We start from the raw sequence: 23,477 nt of genomic DNA on the forward strand, positions 1-23,477 counted from the left end.
GCCAATCTCTTTTTAATGGTGGGCAACCTTTGGGGTCCTCTTCACTGCATTCTGCCAAAAAGGAGCAGTTTTCCCTGCCCTGCTGCAGTGCCATCGTTCAGACCCTAGCATTCAGGTCTAAGCTAGTTTATTTGTACAGCCTTTTGTGGCGATTACAGTTTCAATGGGATTTACAGTTTTCTAACACTGTAGTTTCGGTAATTATTTAGAAAGTACATAATAATAATAATTATAATAATAATAATTATTTTTACTATTATTATTATTATTATTATTATTATTATTATTATTATTATTATTATTATTATGTACCTTTATATCCATATACAAATAATTTATCCTGCGCATAGGATTGCATTTTGTCTATCCTGTATATTTATTACATATCTTGCTATCTGTCCTGTATTTTTGGGTATTCCTGTGTATTTTGCTTTTTGTATTTTTATTTTTTTTATTTATGCATTTATTTTTTTATGCCAATTGTCCTTAGAGAAATGCACCACTTACTGTATGCACCAATTCTGATAAAGGATGAGAAGTCCAGTTAAAGTGCTTGTAAAGCAACAAAAAGTATTTGCTCTGAGTTAGTCACACCACAGAAAAATGTGTAATTAACCCCCCCAACCAAATATGATTAAAAAACCAGTTCCCTCTGCTCTGACACTGAGGGCGTGTCCGCTGAAGATACAGGAACCACGCCCAATTGCAGGAGAGGTGCAGACTCTCTCTTAAGTGTCAAATACCACTAATCCAATACATACATATACAAATCAAAAATCAGAAAACCAATAGAGGGCTGTTTTTCGTTGTTTTGATTTTGTTTTTGAAGTTAAAAATAGAATATGATAAATGGGATATTTGTTGCGGGGAGGGTGGTGGCTCCCCCAGCTGCGTGCGTGGAGCCAGCCCCGCTCTGAGCAGGAAAACCACTGACGCGAATGCGCTCTACTTTTATATAGTGTTAGGGGAGGGTCCATGCCAAGTATGACCGCCCAACGTCATCGAATCATGATTTATAGGCCCCGTCGAAAATCTGCACCACAAAAATGGTGGGAAACAGTTCAACATTCGAACTCCACAATTCAGTGCTACATCGTTCACAGTCATTTCATATGTTTTAAGCAATCACTATCTAACATGTATAATATGTTTGGAAACAAATCACTGAATTCACTTTACAGGGACAGATAAATGCTTATAATTTAACAGATACAGTAACTGTAAAAAAAAATGTTCTGCTGTTTTCAATATTCATACTGTACTCTGTGTTTTCTAATAATCCAATTTTATTTGACACATTAGAGGTTGTCAGAGCCAGTAGAGGTCAATTTTGCCTGTCTCCGCAGCGTTAAAGACCAACCGTACACACTGGGTCCCCCTGACAATTGGAAATTCATCCTGATTAATCGATCAACGTGGACTGGGGAATATAACCTTGCCATGCGATCAATTGGCCCAGATCAGAGGACAGGAATTTACCAAAACGGTTTTGACCCATGGAGAACTGCGGAGTTGCAAAAATACGCCCCGGTCTAAATCAATTAGAAAATTAAACGTAGAGATATTGACAGGTAGGGGAGCAAAGCCGATTCATTATATTGTTCAATTTTCATAACTGTAGGTGAAGGTTAGTGAGGAATATGCTTATTTGTTACATGACCCGTGAAACTGTGGCAGAACCGATCCATCCATCTAACCAGCCAAGTGGGCAACCAGGCAATCATGTTGTTCTTCAGAGGGAAATCTATCTGCGGAACTGTAATGACAAAGAGACAGAAGACTAGAGGTTCCGAACATAAGGAAAGGAAAGAAATTGAGATGATAAAATTAGATGAGAACCAATTGGATCAAAAACCCTCGTGAGGAATTTATGATGGAACGGAAATACAATGCAAGGAGAAGTGAAAGGGAAGAGAAGGAAAGTCCTGGTTCTCCAAGTAATTACTGAAAAATGCGAGGGGTGTGTGTGTGTGTAGGACTTGATTAGCATTAAATGGGATGTGAAATCCACAGGTTGAGCTTGAGGTGGTGAAGAAGAAAAACAGTGGGAATGTAGGAAGTATCAGCACACCTGGATTAGGCTACAAAAGCCTAATAGAATAAAGGCGAGGGAGCATTTTTACCACCTCAGACAACTAAAGAAATTCAGGGTCTCGTGAGGATCCTCAAGACCTTGTACTCTGGAGCAGTGGAGAGAATCCTGACAGGCAACATCACTGCCTGGTTTGGGCAGTGATGTTCAGCTGAACGTACCACTGGAACTACCCTCCCCTCCCTGCAGGACTTATACACCAGGAGGTGTAGTAGCAGAGCCCGCAGGATCATGAGGATCCTCTTCACCCCAACAGTGAATAGATTTAGGGTCTCAATATGTAAGAGTACTTCTTCTAATGGGTGTCTTGTTTGTGATTTTGTGAAACTTAAAAGCGCTATAAAACAGATGTTAGGGCTTAAAGATATGTATATCTGATGGCGTGGTTGGCCTGATTGACAGATCTCCCGTTCATATTTGAGCAAGGTTCATCCATCCCCCAACTGGGCTGTTGGTGGACGGATCGTCAAAACTCCATCCTGTAGCCCAAGTTTTCTGGCCCCTTTTCTGACCTGAACATGGATGTGAGCGTAAATGCAAACTTGAGGCCTCAGATGACCTCCTTAGAAACCGACGGGCGGCGTCATATATATGCTACGTCCATTTTTCTAGTCTATGGAGGGGGTGACCAGTGCAGAGGTCTGAGTGTTCGAACTTGAGTGAGTTATGAGAGTGTGGTGGTCTGCTGACACTGACGTCGGGTCTGTATTCAGGCCCGGCTGACCAGGCCACTGGGCCCGACAAGCACTCAATCAACCTTCAGCCGCCTAGACGCTCCTGTCGGCGACTGGACCGAATGAAGAGCTTTGAAAAGTAATCTCTTATAGATAATAGACCTCAGTAGTGTGAAGTGCAGGCTGCGCAACCTAGCGTGGGTGGGGGATCAATTCCAAGTTGGAGTGGACGGGCCATAAGAGAGATATCGTCCCTCTTCATGGACTGGAGCCACTTGCAACTCATCCTCATTTATTATCCAGAAGCTGGCGCCAGGTCAGTGCGGGCCAAGAGCCTCAATCTATGTCTGTGCCGTGTTACCAGCTCTCCCTCATTTTCCCCCTCTCTCTTTTTCACGGAGATGGACAGGAAGTGCTGAACACAGGGTCACCGACTCCCTGCTGGGAGTTCATTACCCTGCGTGGAGAGCAAGTGAGATAGGGAAGACACAGAAGTAAAAGCTCAACCATATAGGCGTCTCGGAGGTCACTCAATCGCCACTCTTCTTATCTCAACACAAGTTTACCCACAACTGCTGGAAAAGTCTCCCCCCACCTCGGGCGACTCCAGAGGCTCCATCTGTTCAGGACCCACCTCCGCTGCTCTCCTCCAAACTTAAAGCCCTTTACAGCATTCGCTAATCTGAGTTTGTTTCCTCTCAGCCCACCAACCCACTTTCTAAACCTGCCTTGTCTGTCGGCGGAATTAAAGGCCACAGCCGGTATTGTTTTGTATTTTTCAACTCTATAGTGCTTCTCCGTGGCTGTCTCGCTTCTACATTACATCAATTCCACGGACACCCCCGGACTTGACCAAATCGTCAGGGTCAAGAGTGTCAGACAGATGGCACAACGCCACATTCAGAGCAGGCAGACACTTCCACAATGGCGGGGACTGGGAAAAAAAAAAGAAGAAGAAGGAGAAGTGCGTTCTCATGTACCGGCAACCGTTCCTGTGTCATGGAAATGCACGTTTGTGAAGGGGAATTTTTCGGGTTTTTGTCTTTCCTTTCTGCTCTTTGGTTTCTGAGAAGAAGAGGAAGGAATGTATGGCCTTGCTTCAGACACACAGCGGCAAGGCAGGGAACAATGTCCATTTGTAAGTAGTCGGACATCGATACGTGTGTGTGTGTGTGTGTGTGTGTGTGTGTGTGTGTGTGTGTGTGTGTGTGTGTGTGTGTGTGTGTGTGTGTGTGTGTGTGTGTGTGTGTGCGTACAGTAGAGTGAGCGCCGACACACTCCCACCGTCGCTCTCGATTGCCGCTCTTTCAAACCCCACAACAAAAGACTCTTTTCCCAGTGGTGTTCGTCCTCTCAAAGAGGCCAAAGACAAAGCAGGAATAAATGCAGCGACACAAAAACGGGTTTATAAACTTGTGTAAGCATCTCAAGAGGAGGAGGAGGCGAAGGAGGAGGAGGAGGAGAGAAAGTTCCAGAGGAAGAGAATGCGGCGCAGTTAAGTCGAGGTGTGAGATGGGAAACGCTCCCATGGCCAAACTCCCACCCCAGACGCTTTTTGTGGTTTTGGAGTGGAGTGGGGTTCACCGTGACTCAGTGCAGATGGCCCATTCTGTCCTAGACAAATCAAAATTGCGCACGCATACACACACACACACACACACACACACACACACACACACACACACACACACACACACACACCAGGGGACCAATGGAAACACGGAGGGTTAAACAACCACGCTGGGAAGTGAACCCACCTGTTATCACGGACACGCATGGTCATCAGCTGGTTAATAGCGGGTTAATGGCTGAGACGCGGACACACAGGCTAGTTAGGAAATGTTCGGCTCTTTCAAGGAGCTTGGGCTCTTGGGAGGCGACTCGGTGAAAAAGATGAGTTCAAAGTTCAAACCCTTGATGCTGGCCTTCAGAGCAGCCACTGGATCTGCACCCACACACATTGCATCACATACTGTATCAGGCCATACGACCCAACCGGCTGGTGGTGACCTCACTGTGTGGAATGAGTTCTCAATTCAGACTCTTCTCATACATGGTGCCCCAATGGTGGAAGGAGCTTTCCAGCTTGTTACACTCTGCAGAGACACTCACAACCTTCAAGAAAGACCTGAAGACCCTGTTCTTTTAGGAACAGCAGAATACCTGATCCTATCCAAGCTGTGACTGTTAGTGACGATTCTTGTTTTTGTTGATATTGACTAGTTTTAAGTTGTTATATTGAGATAATCCACTCACAACGCACTACATAATGCACTACATGAGTAGTTATCACATTGCACTACATACAAAAGAAAATTACAACCAACACTATTTTATTCTGATTCTTTACAGGTGCTCACGCATTTAAGTTCAAGGTTACTCCAATGGTCCATGTATGCTTTGTTTGTTTCCAGCCTCTCATGAAAGTCACTTTGGACAAAAGTGTCTGCTCAATGAAAAAGTGTAAAGGTAAACATAATCCCCTGTAATTGTTTTCAGTTTGTGAGTAGAAGATTCAACTTGTGACTTATGGCTTTCATTTGGTTCAGGAGTCATTGCCTCATGTTTGTCATTTGCCACCCAGGGTTCTCAGCTGTTTTTGTTCAGGATTCGAGTTTTGGTTCACCCGGCGTGTCTAGCTGCAGTTGCTGACACTTTTGCGGGAGAGACTTCCGACTCTCGTCTCATTTAAAGATTTGTTCCCTCTGAACAGATCGTTTGTAAATCTTGCAACACAAACACAGACACACACACACACACACACACACACACACACACACACACACACACACACAGGCAGAACAACCTCGCAACACCGGCTCAAACACAATTCCCCAAATAGCGAGAGGATTTCCAACCCACGCATCGATACACATCCAGATTGGATTGGATCCATCATCGCCACCTTTGGCCATCGACCCGGCCCTGCCAATCTCCCAGCCGCTCCTCTTGGCCGGCCTCGGTGCCCTAGGTGTTCCAGGAGCGCCGTCCATTTTAACACCTCCTGAGCCCCATGTGCAGTGCGCGTCCTCCCCCACAGTACCTCGCACAGACGGCACACTTCACCACAGTCGGTAACGAGCCCTGAACAAGCCAGGGTCTCATCTGCTGCTCTCAACACATACACACACACACACACACACACACACACACACACACACAGACACACACACACACACACACACACACACACACACTTTCATCCCATTTCCTCTCGCTGAGATATTGTTTTCCATTTGCTCTATCTCTCAGCTGTTGCTGTTTTTTTCCTCCTCCGTTCCACCTCTATTTCGGCGGGCTCAAGTAATGTCACACATCGGCAGCTTGAAAAAAAGCCACCTCCAGCCACATTCACGTCATCCCTTTTTTGGGGGGTTTGGGGAAAATGAACGGATGCATGTAGTAACTGAACATCACATATTTGTCACATCCCGGCAACCTAACCCTCGGTGATGGAGAGCAAAAGTACAGCTAGAAACTACTGAGATGAAGTTTTGCTGGGAATTGCTGCAGCTCAATAGACCCGCCGTCGAAATCTAGTAGCGGCTTGGTCACACACAGATGGAACAAGAATGAAGAATTTTTTTTTGTTTTCACAGTGAGTGGGCGTTGCCAGCTCAGATAATTACATGTTACTTTTTGACGAGGAGCGTGTGAAGAAGAGCTGGAAATTCTGAAACAGCTTTTGCAGCAATCAGTTATTGGTCGAAAGAGCAATTTCAAAAATCTGACAATAAAAAATAAATACCCGAGGTGGTACGAAGGAAGAAGGCGTGGACCACTCCTGTCACCGTCACGCTAGCTCCGCTAAGATTGTGCTCTTTATTTGTTATTTACTTTCTTTTACTTGTTACTTTTGCACAAACGACCTAGGCACTGACCACATACAACTCTGCCTGGCAAATACCAGCATGATACTGGGAATTACAAATCCTTCGTTTTTTGAGGTTTTTTTTAACCTGTGCTGTCAGCTTGCTGGGCATACAAAACAGAGTATTTGTATGCCATTGCATCCAGAACAGAGACACATTTGCAAGTGCAGTTTAACTTCTCAACTCTTTCGTTCATTCTTTAATCATCAAGAACTGCTGCAATAACTCTGTCCTGTGGACGACCTGTAAGATGACAAGACCACAGCTTTTTGTTACCCAGAACCACCACCAATGTCCCTCTTCGGAGAACTATTTCACCATGTCTTGGTCTTTAAACAACTAATCACTACTCCAAGAGGGGGAGAATCACCACGAGTGAAACAAATAAACATAGAACCAAACAACCAAACATGTACATGGAAAAACATAAACATAGAAAGATCAGACGATAACATGTATTAAAAAAAAACAGAGTTAATTAAGTCCAGGAAAACTGGAACAGCAATTCAGCACATGGCCTCTACCTGTCATAGCAACAGCAGAAAATGATGGTGATAAGGAGAAGGATGTAACCAGGAGTGTGTTGGGAGTGTGTTCATAGCAGGTGTTGGTGGTGTGTGTGTGCCTGTGATGAGACCGCCTGTATACAGTATGTGTGTGTGTGTGTGTGTGCGTGTGTGTGTGTGTGTGTGTGTGTGTGTGTGTGTGTGTGTGTGTGTGTGTGTGTGTGTGTGTGTGATTTGTGAAGTGTCCACCAGTGAGAGTTGGTTCTGGTGTATAAGGCGAGCCAGCGGGCCACGCCCACACTGCAGGCCGCCAGATATGGGGGACCTCCAACACCCCCGGCATCAGGGGCACCCGCAGCAGAGAAGCCGTGCAGCAGAGAAGCCGCGCAGCAGGCGCAAAGGCCGACAGCCGCCCCTACACCCCAACCTACACCCATGACAGCAAGCGGCCTCCTAGGGGCGCTATCGCAGCCCCGCCAGGTCGCAGGTCGGCAGGGGGCCGCCAGATATGGGGGAGCCATGGGGGGCCAGCCATTCAACCCAAGGGGTCCCGCTCAGTTCACTGCATGGACAGAACATATGAGTCCGGTAAGAAGAAGGGAGGTGGCCTGTTGACCTGCTGGTAGCTCCAGAGTGGCTTCGGATGGCCCTTCTGTGTCCCTTCGGACACAGCTAGAAAGTCCCTGTTAAGTTAAGTTTCTGCCTACCACCCATGTAGCATTTTCAGAACCCTCCGGCACAGAGACACAGACAATAGAGTAGAAAGGTACCACATTTATAACATCAACTCGGAGAGGCTCAGGAGGAGCTTCGACCCTCAGGCCATCTGGATACTGAATGAGGACATTGGCTAGGCCTGCCTATTGTTCCCAACAGGATGACCCCTCCCTCATAACACTCTACTCATTAGGAATATACATATCTGCATTCTGTGAACCACTGAAAATCTCTACAATGGGCATGTGAGCATCAGAACTGGACCATGGAGCAATGGAAGAGGTGGCCTGGTCTGATGAATCATGTTTTCTTCTACATCATGTGGATGGCCGGGGTTAGGGTCCGATCCGATCGATCATTTGTGGGACGTGCTGGAACAACAAGCCAGATCCATGGGGGCCCCACCTCACAACTTACAGGACTTAAAGGATCTGCTGCTAATGTCTTGCTGCCAGATACCACAGGACATGTTCAGAGGTCTTGTAAGTCCATGCCCTAATGCATGGGTCTCAAAGTCGCGGCCCGCAGGCCTCAATAGGGCCTCAGAAAATATTTTGTGGCCCCCTACTTGACATCAAAGTTTAGTGTTAGTGCGGCCCGTGCGTTTTTCTCACACGCACCTTTTTGCCGAGTCGTTGCGCGAGTCGTTGCCCTGGGCGTTTTATATTTTTTGATCACTTATGGGCTACCGTAGCTCAGGCTCGTGACAGTTTCCGGTGGTGTTTGTTGACAAGTAAGTCAATGCAAATTAGCAACGTTAGTCACTTGGTTGAAACGTGATTCCGGAGTGACACTAAGTGGAAGGAAAATATATCCTGTCGCCCAGTACAAGGTACAGAGGACTTAGGAAGTGGGCGGACTCAACAAGAGTGATCAGTGACCTAATAAAGACAGCAGAGTGTTGCAGTAGGAAAGGGAAAAGAATAAAATGGATAGCAAATATCATGAGATGGGCGGCAAAAACAAAAGCCAAAAGGTGGTTAGAACCTGAATATTATAAAGAAGAAGTTATAGATTATTATTACAAGAGAAATAAAGAGAAGGAAAAAGGACAGATATGTGCGATCGCAAAAGAAAACAAATTGACCAAGAACAATTTCATCAAAAAGAGCAAGAAATTAAAATATATAACACATGAGACAATGCACTTGATGTTAAGAATTAAGACGGGTGGAGTAACATGGACATAGCTGTGTGAAAAGCTCCTCACCGTCATAAACTTTAATAAGTCAAAGTACAGGTCCAAACTTACTGATGAGCATCTTCAAGCCATACTGAGGGTCTCAACTGCTTCCTCCCTCAAGCCAAATGTGGCTCCGCTGTGTAAGAGGAAGCGCTGCCAGATCTCTGGCAGCAAGGAGTAGGTAAGAGAAGCCTCGGATGTTCTGAAGAACCGTTCATGTTCTGAACTGTTATTAATAAAGATTGAGAAGATTGGATCAGTTGTACTTTTATTTGGAATACTTGAAACCCTTTTTTTGTGGAATACTTGATGCGGCCCAGCCTCACCCAGACTCTACCTCCAGCGGCCCCCCCAGGTAAGTTGAGTTTGAGACCCCTGCCTTAATGGGTCATAGCAGTTTTGGTGGCACAAGGGGAAGCTACACAATTTTTCTAGTTATTAGTGGTGGTTTTAATGGTCTGGGTGATCGGCCATGTCCATTTCTTTATTTTTGTATGACCTACTGCCAATTTTGCATGTCCTGAAAACCCCAATTAAAAAAAACTGCGAAGAACAATGTGGTCTACTGGAACAAAAGGGAAAAAAATTCACATGATGGAAATGCACTGAGGTACCATACTGGACACCACAACTTGCATTCAATGGACAGTCGTTATTGGGAAAAATAGCATTGGCTAAGCAGACTACTGCTCTAATTTTTCTGAAATTAGATTAATAACCAATGACAACAGCTTTGACAATTGAAGTTATTCTTTATTTACATAATGCCATAGATCCTTGTATTGGCTATGTCTTCTCACTGGTGGCCCCTGTTTTTCCACCTCGATAACCCACTGCTTGAATACATTTCTGCACAAAATCGCTGATGCATCGATCTCTGAATCTCTATTCATATTTGATCAGGAGGTTGAGGTCGAGTTTGCTTTATGCAAATGAGGACCGCACGGCTCACCCATCGTGCATCACCCGCTCCAGGTGCATCTCGTCTCCGGCTCATGACACAAAGAAAATTAAGAGGACATAGCGAGAAGGTCCCTTCAAGACGGAGAACTGTACAACAGAGCTCCACAATAGGCTTTAACTGGCTAATTATGGTAAGTGCCAATGAAGAAGTTAAGGATTCCAATTGTGAGGAGAATTGCCCATTATCCAGTAATTGTCTCCATCACGACTGTTACTTACAGTGAATAAAGGCTGTTTTTGACACCAAGCTCTCAATGCACTCACTGTGACCGAAGAATTATTTGGCTATTATTCAGAGGCAGATCTGAATCTATACACCTGATGGAACACACAGGCACACAACCACATACCAGATAGACACATATACTGTATATATACAGTATATATCTATATACAGTATATATGTATAGATATATAGAGTATATACTGTATAAGGCCAGTCAAACGATTGAAATAATTAATTGCGCTTAAGCATATGATGGTGGACTTGACCCAAAAGAAACATTTTTATTTTTAAAACACAGTGCATTGATCTGTAGTCATACTATGATGTCATTATGACGAACAGAATCACAAGATAACCTTTATCAAAATGTAATTCAATTAATAAAATTTTAATTAATTTAAAGAAGCCGCTATTGTTCCGTTTACACTAATTGCTTCATGAAAACATGGCAATTCTCAGGGATAGCATAGGGGGGTGTGGACCAGCATTGTTCTATATACTGTATATAAGACAATATATAAAACTACTATCTATCTATCTATCTATCTATCTATCTATCTATCTATCTATCTATCTATCTATCTATCTATCTATTTTCCATGTGTACATGACTGTTTCTGGACATCACACCTACTTGAAATGTGGGTTCGGAGAAATCTTACAGCAACCATTTAAAATAAAAAAAATGGCTCCATATAAACTCACCATGGCCCAGTGAGATTATCTGGCAGAATGCTTAGTGTTTGACAATGACAATGTTTCTAGGGAGACACGCGTCTCCCTAGAAACATTGTCATTAATAGATGATGCCAGTTATGACCTATAGCATTGACCGTGCTGACCTTTAAAAGCCATCTTGATTTAATGTGTCCTTTCAGCCAGAAACAGCTGCCTGGCTTGGCATGTGGTCGTGTTCATTTCCTTCCGTGATCATGATATTAAAGTCACGTAACGTAATAACGCCCATCTCTGAGTGAAAGGGAGTAGAAAAAGGTATGTATTTCCCCGCCTAATTGTTGGCTCTCGTCACACCCCTGTTGGTGTAACGAGAGCCAACGTGTCTTATCAGTTTCACCAATGGGGAGTTGGTATTGATGTTGTTTGACAAGCAATCCAGGGAGCAACACTGACATCTAGTGGCATATCCCTTGCAACAGCACTCCATTATAATATAATGCATTATAATAGTAATCCAATATACTGTACATAACATACAGTAAATACATTGTACAATATAACTAAAGGTTTACGCACCTTATCTGCCTGGAGTATACTCTCACCTGGTTTAACAAACCATGACAAAAAATAAATGCAAATCTCACAACAGTTCCGGTACCACTCGAGGGCAGCAGAGCCACTCAATTTTACTGATTATTTTTTTTTTTTTGAGAACTGAATAAGCTCTGGTGGAAACAATCCAACCCTTATTGACAAATTTAAATTAAAATTTTGTATCTTTACCGTGTCACCACCGAAGCAGAGAAACAGACAGGCAGGCAGGTCATGAGACAGACATGTACAGGTCATTCTGTGATGCCTCAGGTGTGGCATGAAAATGTCTCAAATTCCGCTAAAATAATGGAAATTAGCTCTTGTGTTGCAAGATCAAAAATTGCAAGTCCGCACTAATTAGTGCAATTTATCACTTCCAGGCAGAATAGCAGCTCTGTGTTCATCAGAACAAGTTTCACTCTGAAAGCGAGGACCATATATTACGAATCCATCCGTAGTGCTTAAAGGTCCCACTCTATTTTGAGATCCGGTTCTTGATGAGTCACTCAGTAAAACGAGTCGTTCGATTTTCTGACTCTCTGTTCATTTGATTGAGCGAGGAAGGACTCCTGGTGAATGATGGACAACAGTTAATCATTGTCAGTTTGTGAATTAAAGATTCACTCTTTTGTCAGAGTGCCCCCAGTCTGGAGGGCCTGGACCCCGGGGCCGGACCCAAGGGCCCCCGGTCCAAGCCCCCAGAGGTCCAGGACCCCGCCCCTACGCATTTCTAATGTGCCGTGGGATTATTTCATTGATGAAAGTGTTCCATGACAGAAAAAAGGTTGGGAAACACTGATAAAGACAGATAGAGAGACAGACAGATAGAGAGACAGACAGGATGAGGAGGATAGCACAGCTGTCGGAGAGCATGAGTTGTTTCCAGCATGTCCGCAGCCTTTCTGTGTGAGTTGTGTCTGATGTGAAGCAGATGACCATGTGTCTGCAGCCTTGGAAGCTGAGTGCATGCTTGGCCCCGTGCCCTGGGCGTGCGAGGTAGGGGGTCATGTCAGAGAGAGAGAGAGAGCGAGAGAGAGTTATATAAAAGCCGTTTAATACATCCAATACCATTTCACCTTTTCCCTCGCATGAAACCACCACTGTTTTTGTTTTTTTAACTGGGAACCAATCCTCCTTCCACATGGGGAAGAAGCAGTCAGCCTGTGTGGATTTGATTTCACTCTTTTTTGTTTTTTTTGCCCATGTTTCAACTCAATACTCTTCCAAGTCTGACCTCTCGTGACCCCACCCCCAGACCTAGTAGTCAAGACCGCCAGTTTCAGATTGCTACCAGATGTGGGGGTTTTTAGGGGGGGGGGGGGGGAGAACAACAGATTAGATTGCAGCAGTTTTGTTGCTATACATATATAGCGATTAACCCACGTGCCGAAAACACAAGCTTCAAAGCGAGCCGTAAATAGTAATAACCTGCAAACTGCGCAATTACATATTCAGACAAATGTTACGACTTGTACGAAAGCCCACGGTTGGACCCGATTCAATCAAGTATTTGATATAATGTGTGTGTGCAGAAGGGTGGTGGGCAGTTTTCCAGGTTTCCACTGTGCATGTGGCTGCTTTGATAAGCTCTGGGAGAACAGGAAGTGAGGTCAGGCTGGACAGAAGCTTTCACATAGTGATGTCATACATTATGTGTAAAATTCACACGCACCGAGGAGCAATCACAGGAACCTTCTCTCGTTTGAGGAGTTTCTGAGAGCCGGCTCCGGAGTCCTGCTGACACCCAAGCTTGTTTCACACCGACTCCGACAAACGACAAAAAGGAACCGGTCCACAAGTCCCCGTTTTCTCTGACATATTTGATGATACCGAACTCAGTTCGTTCAACGGCCGCTAGGAGGAGGATCCGACTGTCGGATGCGACTATGGATTGGTTGTGAAGTTAGCCTTAAAGCAAACAAACGTCACAGGTTGCTTTCACTCGGAACGTCATTTGGAAGCGTCCAAACTTAACGGAACAAGGTCAACTCTGGTCTGATCTGTATCTGCGTCAGAATCAGAATCAGAGTTTGTTTCGCCAAGTACATTTTCATATACAAGGAATTCATCACGGTGAGAATTGTTGCGTTTCTATACAGACAACTAGCATTTTTTCTAAAATTAATAAATTAATTAAGAATTAATCAACAATTAATTAATAATGTATTCATAATTAACAATTATTCAGTTAATTGGTTCATTCGTTAATTAATTTATTTATTGGTTGGTTGGTTAATCAATTAATTAACAAATCAATTCATTAATACATCAATTATAGATAGATAGATAGATAGATAGATAGATATATAGATAGATAGATAGATAGATAGATAGATAGATAGATAGATAGATAGATAGACAGACAGACAGATAGATAGATAGATAGATAGATAGATAGATAGATAGATAGATAGATAGATAGATAGACAGACAGATAGATAGATAGATAGATAGATAGATAGATAGATAGATAGATAGATAGATAGATAGATAGATAGATAGATAGATAGATAGATAGATAGATAGATAGATAGATAGATAGGTAATTAAATAATTAAATAATAATAGCCACAAATACAGAAATAGGCAAATATATAAAAGCTGAATATACAAATTCTGTTGGCATAGGTCTATAAGGTATAAACCATAAATGATTTATATGTACCTACCAAGTCATTACATAGTCTATGGTGTTAGACTGTAACAGTGTTATTAATATATTGCACATCTACTCTGCTATTAGAATATATGTTGATGTCTCATGATTATGCTCATGGGACGGAGGCATTTTCTCTTATCTAAAATGTCTGTTTTAGCGAGTATATCAAGATTCTAATCTGTTTCTGAGTCTGTTGTTTCCAAATTTGATGGCTAGTGCCGTAAATTGTGAACTTCAAATTTCTATTAGTATTGCAATTGCATTTATGCGGAAGAAGTTGAGAGATTTTTACATCTAGACACGCTGGCCTGGTGTACAGCGGATTTGAGTGGGATTCGTGAACAAAATGAATTTCATCTCCCACCACTGTGCCACGTCATCCTGTCCGGATTTCAAACGATCAAAACTTGCTGAACCTCAAAACATCCTGTGGCCTATAAAGATTCCTGATCCAAACGGGCGGGGAGAAAGATTTACGATTTGCGCAATTCCCCTTCCTCCAGAATGCTGTTTAGTCAAGGCTTGAATCTGGCGGCTCTACTGGGGCTTTATCTAAACGCCAAACCATACTGGGGACCACAAGGGGTCCCGTCTCCTGAAAATTTGGAACGGAAAGCAGAAAAACATGGGCCGGCGTACGGTAGCAAAACAACACAAAAATCAGTGCATTGCCGCAGTGTGAACCGGTAACTCTTATTTTTTCTCCCTCATTCGAAGTCAAAAGTCGAAAGGCAGTTTCTCTTGACCTCTAATGTTCGCAGAGGGGCCTCCAGCCCAATACCAGCTCCCAGGAGTAGGATGGATGACCTTGTTATACACGATCATCCATCTTCCCGGTCGGTCTCACGGTCACATGTTTTTCATCAACGCCTTCACTTCATCCACAAGTCCTTTGAATTCAGCACAATTTGTGGACGTCAAAGTCAAATATCTTCAGGGGAAAACATGTGCCTGGTTCTCCTCTGTGGAAATGTAGGGCTTTGGCATAGAATTGGTCATGGGTGGGAATTATGGAAGAATTCAGAATAATAATTATATATAATTATATAATTCATGATATTTACAATATAATTAATAATAATATAATCATGATAATCAGCAGTATCATTTAGATGGATGGATGGATGGATGGATGGATGGATGGATGGACAGATAGCTAGCTAGATAGCTAGATAGATAGATGAAAATGTGACTCATCAGACCAGGCCCCCTTTTCTATTGCTCCATGATCCAGTTCTGATGCTCACGTGCTCATTGTAGGCACTTTTGGGGGTGGACAGGTGTCAGCATGGGCACTCTGAGCGATCTGCGGCCACGCAGCCCATACGCAGCAAACTGTGATGCACTGTGTGTTCTGACACCTTTCTATCACAGCAGCATTAACTTTATCAGCAATTTGTGCTACAGTTCTGTGGGATCGAACCAGACGGGCAAGCCTTCGCTCCCCCTGCGCATCAATGAGCCTTGGACGTCCATGACCCTGTCACTGATTCACCTGTTGTCCTTCCACGGAGCACTTTTGGTAGGCACTAACCACTGCATACCAGGAATACCCCACAAGACCTGCCATTTTGGAGATACTCTGAACCAGTCGTCTAGCCATCACAATTGGGCCCTTGTCAAAGTCTCTCAGATCCTTATGCTTGCCCGTTTTTTCTGCTTCAAACACATCAACTTCAAGAACTGACTGTTCACTTGCTGCCTAATATATCTCACCCCTTGACAGGTGCCATTGGAGATGATCAATGTTATTCACTTCACTTGTCAGTGGTTTTAATGTTGTGGCTGATCGTTGTCAACAGATATATAGATGTTCCACCGGAGCCAACAGGAAGTGGGACGTAAGGTTGCAGGGCCCCCTAACGACAGTAGCAGAAGCCGCTGTACATACTTCACTGCTAGAGCCATTACAGACAGCCCGCGTCGGCTCTGCGAGCTGCAGCCCCTTGTTAGTTGCCCTCCATGATTCGTTCCCCTTGTGTGTGTTGAGTGTTGGATTCCTGAAAATAAGCTCTGTTGATTAAAAAAATAAAATAAAATGGAAAAAAAGGCTGACCAAATGTGATATATGTTTGGCCGGAAAGATAGTCTTCTCTAGTGAATGATAATACTGTAATAATAACACTGTAATAAATCGGTAGATATTGTAGTAATATAGTAAGAACATAGTAATAATTTATACCTACAGTATTTGTTCATTGTTATCTATGACCATATTATATATATGCATCCCATACAGTATGTCCATCTATCTTACACTGTAATAACATTGTAGAAATTTTAATAATGTAAAAATAATACACAGTAGTAATAATTTATACATACTCAATCTATTTGATTGTTGTATACATATATGTATAAAATAAAATAGATTGAGATGCTGTAATCACCGGGTGCATATACTGTATGTACGAGGTATGTATATGTATGTGACAAATAGCCTCTTGAACTTAATATGCATCCTGCACAGTAAATCCATCTTTATTTATATTTTAATACCCACAGCCATACTAGCAACCACACTGCCACTTAGCCTTCGATATTGCCTTTTAATTTAACTAATCCTGTGCAGAATCACATTTTGTATATTCTTTATATTTTAGTATATTTCATTTTATTTTCAAATTGTTTTTAGACCGAAGATGTTTACATGCAAACCGTGTGGACATGAATGCATTTCAATGCAAATCAACATCTTTTGCAAATATTCTGAACCCAGTTGCATGATATTAGTCTCTGTTGAGCTTCAAAAGGAATGGTACGTTCAAACATATCAATAATTCATACAGTGAGAACATGCAAACAAAGCCAATTTTTATTTTGAAGTTGCCATCTATTTGTTATCAATGACAACCTTTGCCAGACGTTGCGTAACTTGTTACAAGTCACACCTTCTCCATGACATAAGACAGGTGGCAATAACCGGATAACGGCTTTCTCCAGGTTTATAGTGTCCCAAACAGGAAATTAAGGCCTGTTTACCGGTTTCCCATCCAAGCATGATGTAAGTGGTGTTACGAGGTTATGCCAAGTGAACCAGGCGCAGAGAACGAGGCAGAGGCGAGGTGGCAAAAATAAAGGTTTACTTGAAAAAAGTACCAAAACGGACAAAAAAACAAATAAGAATTTCGTGGGCCTGGAAACGAGAGCGTTGTCAGGAAGCTAGACAAACTCAAGACTGAGACAGGAAGGACACAAAAGACAGGGTATAAATAGGAAAGACAAAAAGAGACACAGGTAAAACATATGACATAATGAGGCTGGGTTATCTGAAACAGAAACAGGTGAAACAAAGCAACATTGATGAGGCAGTACTAGCGGCATCTAGTGGCCGGAAGGACCCGGGCGAACCCTGACAGGACCCCCTCGTCCAGGAACGGCTCCTGACGTCCCCCAAGGAAGTGCCGGGTGGCGACGGCGGCAATCCCGGACCAGGAGGGGGCGACAGCAGAGAAGCCATCTTGTAGAAGAGAGACCTACTAGAGAGAGAGAGAGAGAGAGACACTAGAGAGCGAGAGAGAGAGACGAGAGACAGAATAGAGAGAGAATAGAGAGAGGGACTAGTGAGAGACTAGAGGGGGGGGCTGTCCGCAGGACCCCGGTCACCTCGAGCTCGGGAGAGAAGGTTGGCCTCGTCACAGTTCTCCCTACCCTGGACGAGAGTTGGCCTTTCCCGAGAGCTCAGGGCAGGAAGAACGGAAATGACCCGGGATCCCACAGTACAAGCAGCAGCGCTCCCTCATCCGCCTGTCATGTTCAGACCGAGAGAGCCGTGTGCTGCCTACTTGCATAGGCTCCTCCATCGATGCTGGAGACGGGCTCGGGACAGCTCGGAGATGCTCGGGAGACGTCGTCCCCAGGACTGCCCTGCGTGCTGGTGGTGGTGAAGCGGAAGAACGCCGTTCCCCCTGTCTGTCCCGGAGGCGGTTGTCCACCCGAATAGCTGTTTCGAGGAGTGTGTCCAGGTCATCCTGCGCCTCCCGGGATGCCAGCTCGTCCTTGACACCATCAATGAGACCATCCTGGAAGGCCGCGATAAGTGCCTCGCTGTTCCATCCAGACGCCACTGTGAGGGTGCGGAACGTGATGGCGTAATCCCCTACGCTCTGTTCCCCCTGACGGAGCCGGAGTAGCCGTGTTGACGCCTCCCTCCCACTGACTGAGTGGTCAAAAACTCGCCGCATCTCTTGGGCAAAAAGCCTGGTAGCTGGAGCAGGCCAGGGTTTGCTGGTTCCATGGCTGTGGCCCAGGAGAGTGCTTTGCCTGTGAGTAGTGTGACAATGTATGCCACCCGTGAGCGCTGGGTGGGGAACTGTGATGGCTGGAGCTCGAAAGCCAGGGAGCATTGCGTCAAAAAGCCACGACAACCTCCTGGGTTACCGTCGTACCTCTCTGGCGCCGGCAGTCGTGGTTCACGGTGATATGGAGGACGCGTGTCCATTGGAGGCAGCACTGGCGCAGGAGCCATAGTTGGAGCCTGTGCCTGGCTCTGCTGGAGGGCCTGGGCGAGGGACTGCAGTTTGTCCAGGATCTGTTGGAGAGCCTGCTCATGATGGCCAATCGCAGTCCCCTGGTTCGTCAGGGCCACCGGCATGCGTTCCATCTCTGGAGGCTGACTCTCTGCTGGGTCCATTTTGTGGCTCAGTCTTGCTGTTATGAGGTTATGCCGAGTGAACCCAGGTGCAGAGAACAAGGCAGAGGCGGCAAAAATAAAGATTTACTTGAAACAAGTACCAAAAACGGACAAAAAACAATAAGAATTTCGTGGGCCTGGAAAGGAGAGCGTTTTCAGGAGGCTAGACAAACTCAAGACTGAGACAGGAAGGACGCAAAAGACAGGGTATAAATAGGAAAGACAAAATGAGATACAGTTGAAACATATGACATAATGAGGCTGGGTAATCTGAAACAGAAACAGGTGAAACAAAGCAACATTGATTAGGCAGTACTAGCGGCATCTAGTGGCCGATGCCGGAAGGACCCGGGCGAACCCTGACAAGTGGACAAGTGTGCTGTACCTGTCGAGAATTAGGACCGTTTGGCAATAACAATGTCTGCTTCTCTGCCCATTGCCCTGGAGACCAACGTTGTGTGTTTGTGTGTGTGTGTGTGTGTGTGTGTGTGTGTGTCTGTGTGTGTGTGTGTGTGTGTAGTCTGGTCTCCTTCTTTCCCTCACCCTACATCTTTAACCCACAGAGCCACTTATTGAGGAAGAAATCAAGTATTTTTGAGGATGTTCTGTCTGTTGTAAAGTCCTCGATCTATAAGTACCTTGTAAAGTGGCATGCTGGCATGGTGCATTGCACTGCTGCCTCACAGCAAGAAGGTCCTGGGTTCGATACCCGGCTGGGGCGCTGTTGGCACCGTGCTCTGGTGGGTTATCTCCCAAATAGGAGCCTTTCTGTGTGGAGTTTGCATGTTCTCTCCGTGCTCACATGGGGTTTCCTCCACCTAACGTCAGTAAGGGCCCCCACCAGCGATGGACACTCACCACCAGGTCCAGGTCCCCCGCTGCCCACTGCTCCTGGCTGTGCCCCCGGAGGAAGGACAAGCCAGGATGGGTTAAACGCAGAGGCCTCATTTCTCCGGCCACCATCCAAAGCGTGTGTGACGATTAAAGATTGTTGTTGTTGTAAAACATGACTTTGGAGAAGGTTGTTCTCTGCTCTGGTCCCACTTATTAGTCCTGTGGAAACCACTGAAAATTCAAGAGTGTCTGAAGCCTGCTTGGGCTGTGGTTTGGTGAACCATTGCAATGGTTTTAGTGAGTTTTCTTTGGAATTAGGGTCTGTGGCAGTTTCACCTACCACACGCCACCCAAGTGGCATTTCCAGGGACCTCCGGCACAGAGACACAGACAATGGCGTTTTAAGACACACAGTTTATTGTAGAGCGTAGACTTGGTGGAATTAGCCCAGGAGCAGATGGACCCATGTCACGACAAGGGCTCCTCTCCTGAGTGTGTGTGGGGATGGGGGTTTTACCTGTTACTCATTAGACCAACCAACAAGCAACAGATATGCAGCCACTCCGATCTTGGGTCCCAATTACCTAGACCCAGGACAGGTGTGGCAGCTCAAACCACACCATCCCCACACCACATACCCCCGACACCAAACTGAGGCCAGGAAGAATACCTGGCCAAAGCCCCACCAACCAAGCAGAGAATAAAAAAAGAAAAAGAATGCCTAACATACAGACTCTGAAACAGGGTTCCCATAACTCAAACCAACAAATGTCCAAAAATATTTTTTTGTTAAGGTCCAGTTAAAAAATATTTTTTTTCGAGTTCTTACCCCCAGGGCAATGACAGACTTTCCCTCCTTCAGGGAGGAGGGGCCTTGGGCTGCTGTGCTGGCTGGTGAAGGCGTGGTCAAACTTGGCTGTTGCGGGGGCTACTTGGATGGGTGGCCCGGCTTCTGGCTGCTGGATGGTCCCTGCGGTGGCTGCTGGGAGGAGTAGCTAGCCACCAGCGGTTACCTGTGGTGGTTGCTAAGGCTGCTATCCCCCACTCAACAGAGGGCTGCTGCTGTGTCCCTTCCCCGTGCCAGAGAGTCCCTGTTCAGGTGACACTGTGGCAGTTTCGCCTACCACATGCAACTCAAGTGGCTATTCAGGAACCTCCAGCACAGAGACACAGACAATGGGGTTTCAGACGCACAGTTTATTGTAGAGAGTGGACTAGATGGAATTAGCATAGGAACAGATGCAGACATGTGTCATGACAAGGGCTCCTCTCCTGAGTGTGTGTGGGGATGGGGGTTTTAACCTGTTGCTCGTTAGATGTTTCTTGTTAATTATTACATACCATATATAATCAGTTTAAAATTGTGTTGGAAGAAACACTTGTCTTGCTATCTTGTCGGTATTGATATACCCTAAGGTATAGATATACCCCTAGAAATGTCTGCACTACTGTCAGACAGTACTCTGATAAAGATATTAAGTCCTCCATTCGAGAATTAGTCTCTGGAAGTATTGAAGTGGGAATCCATAGGATTATTTCGTTTTAAAAAATCCCATATTTGCTACTTTATTTAGATGACACTTTATGAGAAACAGCCAATAAATATATTTGTGCTATGTATATGCTCCTCTACATTATATGCTGTTTATGTTGTTAGTGGCGGGATCCACCACCTTTTTGGCAAGAATGCAAAGATTGGGTCATGCGCAAGAAGTTAAAGACAGCCCTGTTGAATGCGATAAAACAGAGAAGCTAGTTGTGGTCAGTAAATCGTTGATATGGATAAACATTCACAAAAAAGAAGACCGCCTTAAGTGACCATGAAAAAACCCCAGATAAATGGAATCGAAAGTGAGGTCATCTATACCGATGATGAGCGTGATTTTTGAAGAAGAAAAAAAACCATTGAAGTTTTCGATGGAATTTTGGGTCTTCCACCCAACACAGACGATCTCATGGATTACCAGTTTAAAGTGCATAACAAAAATATTAAATCATACTCAAGTTTCAAAAATAGCTGTAATTGCACCATGACCTCTTATTTTGGTGTGAAGACACATTCCATCCGTAATGCATTGACCTCCATTGGTGAAGCTGAACGCGTTGATGGTCCGGGGTTGATCTAGGGCTCAGATATAAAAGTTTATGCGTTTTTTGTGCTTATACTGCTTAAGGGTGCTGCGGTAGTTAAGTTCAAATGCTCAATTAGTCTTCCCAGAAAATGTTCTCACATGAAACAAGCTTGGACACACTCTGTAAAGCGCTAAACCAATGACGTGAGGAAGGGTTGACGCTGCCAATTCTTCTTCTGTTGTCTTGTGCTAGATCTGTTTTGGTGTTTTGTTTAAGTGACCCTTCTGTTTTGTGTCATTAAAGGTTCGCCTGGAACGAATTTACAGACGGCTTCCTCATTTCACTGCGTTGATATCTCACCAAAACCCACCGGCAGCTGCTGAGTAAAAAAACCTGGTAATCAGTGGCAGATGAACATGATGTGTAACGTTGTGTCTGTTGGAAAATATGTTTTTTTCTCCGTTGGGACCTATTTTTCTGGATGTTTGCCCTGAAAACAGAGTGGGTTGTCCAAATCTCTCTTTGCCAAATCTCGCTTAGCCTTGACTGTCTGGACAAGACACATTATCAGGCATGTGCCATGGGGGCGGATGGTACTCGAGCACCTGCCCCTTTTTATCAGGCAGGGGGTCTTTTTTTAAGCGTAAATGGGCGTCAAGGTAGCGGATTGTCTGAGCAAGATATGCCCATGCGTCCTCGGCACAACAGGCGCCCATGATCAGCTCCCCGCCATGCTGCTCCGTTTGCCCAGAGCGGCAAAATGCCTAGAACCGCAGCCGGGGGTTCATGTGCCTTCTCTTTTCTTTTCTTTTTTGAGCACCTGCCCCTCTTAACTTCTCTGCACGGGCCTGCACGTTATCACTCAGGGATAGGTGAAATAAGAAATTGTTGTTCTGTTCAAAATACTCCTGGGCGGGGCATAACTGCACTTAAACTGAAGCTATAGTAGTCCGCCATCCTTCATTATCACGACCAAACCCCCAAACCCTTTGCATTTTCAGGGCATTTCCTTGGGGTTTCTTTGCTAACTCAGGCAACGGGCGGTACTTGATATTAGTGTTAGCAAACGATTCGTTCATGGTGAACGAATCTTTTAAATGGGGACAGTGGCTCAGGAGGTAGAGCGGGTCGTCTAGTAATCTAAAGATTGCTGGTTCGATCCACAATTGCTGGTTTGATCCCCAATCCTCTTGGTAGCGTGCTGATGTGTCCTTGAGTAAGACACCTACATGGCAGCCCACTGCTCCTAGGTATATCAGTAACTAGGATAGGAGAAATGCATTTTGTTGCCTCAGTACTTGCGCAATGGCAATTAGCTGAATGTAATCGAAATGACTCCGGAGTAGTCGTACGTCATCCCAGCAAAAGAGTAGTTTGTTCGTTACTCTGTAAGTGCTGCCAGACACGCAGGCATTTACTGAGACCCGACGAAAAGCGTCATGAGTGACGCATGCGCTCCAAGCGGAGCCATGCCACCTGAACCAATTCTCCTGGATATCTCAACAATATTTTGGGAGGATCAAGCACTGCAGCAATCTCCTCGCAAACAGAATATAATTCCTTACGTTTAAATCAATGTGACAAAAGCCATTTGGCATAATTTGTATTGAAGGGGACGCTTCCTTAATAACTAATTTTCAAATGGAGGGTGGAAGTAAACCAAGTAAGTGACCAATCAGAGCTATTATCACCCTGGTTTACATCCAATTAGTCACACTAGGGTTGCGTGGTATATATATTTTTTTATTTTACAGTATTTGAGAACAATGCTTT

Source organism: Zeus faber, assembly GCF_960531495.2.
Source record: "Zeus faber genome assembly, chromosome: 3".
Classification (NCBI taxonomy): Eukaryota; Metazoa; Chordata; class Actinopteri; order Zeiformes; family Zeidae; genus Zeus; species Zeus faber.